The 2,347-nt window shown below is 36.1% G+C and overlaps 1 protein-coding gene across 1 annotated transcript in view; it reads right to left on the bottom strand.

Annotated features, from left to right (window-relative positions):
- Window positions 1-243: 243 nt before the first annotated feature.
- Window positions 244-2,347, bottom strand: part of stk35 (serine/threonine kinase 35) — a 15,776-nt gene continuing 13,672 nt past the window's right edge. Inside the window, exon 3 of the mRNA XM_008412998.2 lies at window positions 244-394. The gene's annotated coding sequence lies outside the window, so the exon portion shown is untranslated. The remainder of the gene's footprint in view (window positions 395-2,347) is intronic.

The raw sequence follows: 2,347 nt of genomic DNA, 5'->3' as shown, positions 1-2,347 counted from the left end.
GGGGGTGAATCTTCTTAAAGGCACAGGGATGTTTGAGGGTAGCAGTCATCTAATCTTCAGAGTTATTACTCCCACGAATGCTTTAATCAGTGAGAACACGGCTAACCTGCCTCATAGTTCAGTACAGTACAAAAGTTAAGAACAAACTCAAAACAAACTAGATTACAAAATGAAAGCTGCTTTCTGATCCAGCCAGCACTCTGACATTGTCCATCTCCCCAGTAAGCTAATAGAAAATAAAAATGAGATTGTAACGAGTTTATTTGCATATTTTTCTGCCCCAGAGGTTTGGAATAATGCTCCAGTTTGTCTTGCAGCCTCAGTTCTAGATCACGAGTCTTCACATTTCAGGTTGTCAGTCCTTTTTCCGTCCACGGCCATGGAGACGACAAGTCTGCAGAGAAACAGAGTGAAGAAGTCAGAAAGAGGCGACGACACACACAGTTACTTTTGAGGCTGTCAGTTCCTGCTCTCAAAGAATCTCTTTACGACAGAAGAAATCCAACTTTTACAATCCACCTTCAGCTTTGCTTCGTCTCATTCAGTATCCAAAACCATAGTTACATTTTTATTCCTCAAAACCTTGAGCTCTGTGAGTTTACTTAGCAAAAATCTTTTTTTTTCACAGACAGAGAGGTTTCCCTCTAATGTGGTAAAAAGAGGTTTTAAATGATGCTTCGATATCCATCTTTGGTTTCCTTTTTATTCTTTGTAGTTATTCAAAATCAAAACTGAACAAGGACATGACATCAAAGTAAGTCCCAGGTTGCTCCACTATTCTCCTGCAGAGGAGCAGCAGTGGGAAGTGACGACTTCAGGAAGGAGCAGCTGCACTGGAATCACCTTCTTGGACAAATGTCCTGTTTTCTGTTCATTGAACCGATGTTGGGATTTGCTGTAGGTTCAACTAAAGAAACTGCAACACCTTGTGCATTTAGGATTTGTTTAGACGTTTAATATTTAAAATTGTAATATCTGGTTTACATTTCTAGAACTGGTTTTGTTTCTGGTATAGGGTGAGATGATATCCACCAACCACAAGTCTGTCCAGTTATTCAGCTATAATGTTTGTGTATATATCTAGTCTAATCGCACAGTAATTTTAGAAAATCCTACATATTCAAAGGCAAGCTCCAGGTTGTTTATTTTGAGCCCTATAAAAGAAATAATTCATATCATACCCCTTGGTAGGTGAAAAAGGTACAAAGAAAATATGTATATAGATTCACTTATATATAAATATACAGTAATATATGTACAGAAAGAACAAGACAGCTGCGTTTCCATTGGCCTTAAAATTACGCAAATTAGAATAACAAAAGTTAATTTGCTTAATGGAAACAGTTTCCACAGAACATGTTTCTCAATAAAAGTTTTTGCGATAGAACAAAGTGGGGTTTTTTTTCAGATGTATCAAAAGTAGTTTATTTTGTAAAACTGCAATGGAAGCACTTTTTTTTTAAATCACGAGTCATGTGATCAACAATCGGATATTGTCACTGGGGCAAACCATGAAGATGACAACAGGAAGTAGTTGGAGCATCATGGCGCGGCAGGGTTTTTATTTCGTGAACAAACTTATTCACATGTTATTTTAATTGTGTTTGTTGTTTAATTACAACCCCACAATTATGAAATTGTGGGTTTTTTTAGCGGAATGTCAACAAAGTTTTGGACTTCATGCTCCATGAAGACAATGGACTTCGTGTTCCTCATTAGCATTGTGAGAGCTGCTCTGTGTTGTTCTCAGTTGATGTTCAGACAAAACTTTCAAACCATGGTTTCACAAAACATAAACAGATATAGGTTTGATCTCTCCAGAACATCTCCAAAGACGGTGTTGCTGGACAACAGTGACTGACAGAGAAAATTGTCAAATACATCTAAAGGTATAGATGAAACATCCACTTACATATGAAGAGATTTCAATATTCCAGAGTAAAATCATCTACATTTTCACGTGAAATTATTTTCTGAAACATCTGGGTATAGACATTTTTTTTTTTTTAACAAACATTTAAATTTGTTGCATGCATAGGCCACATACCTAATAACGAGTTTAGAATGGTCCTAACCAACTGTACAAGTATTGGCACCATATACAGTGGGGAAAATAAGTATTTAGTCAGTCACCAATTGTGCAAGTTCTCCCACTTAAAAAGATGAGAGAGGCCTGTAATTGACATCATAGGTAGACCTCAACTATGAGAGACAAAATGTGAAAAAAAATTTGAGAAAATCATTTTGTCTGAATTTTAAAGAATTTATTTGCAAATAATGGTGGAAAATAAGTATTTGGTCAATAACAAAAGTTCATCTCAATACTTTGTTGTATATCCTTTGTTGG

Source organism: Poecilia reticulata, linkage group LG7, assembly GCF_000633615.1.
Source record: "Poecilia reticulata strain Guanapo linkage group LG7, Guppy_female_1.0+MT, whole genome shotgun sequence".
Classification (NCBI taxonomy): Eukaryota; Metazoa; Chordata; class Actinopteri; order Cyprinodontiformes; family Poeciliidae; genus Poecilia; species Poecilia reticulata.
This window is presented reverse-complemented; position numbering and strand designations above follow the sequence as displayed.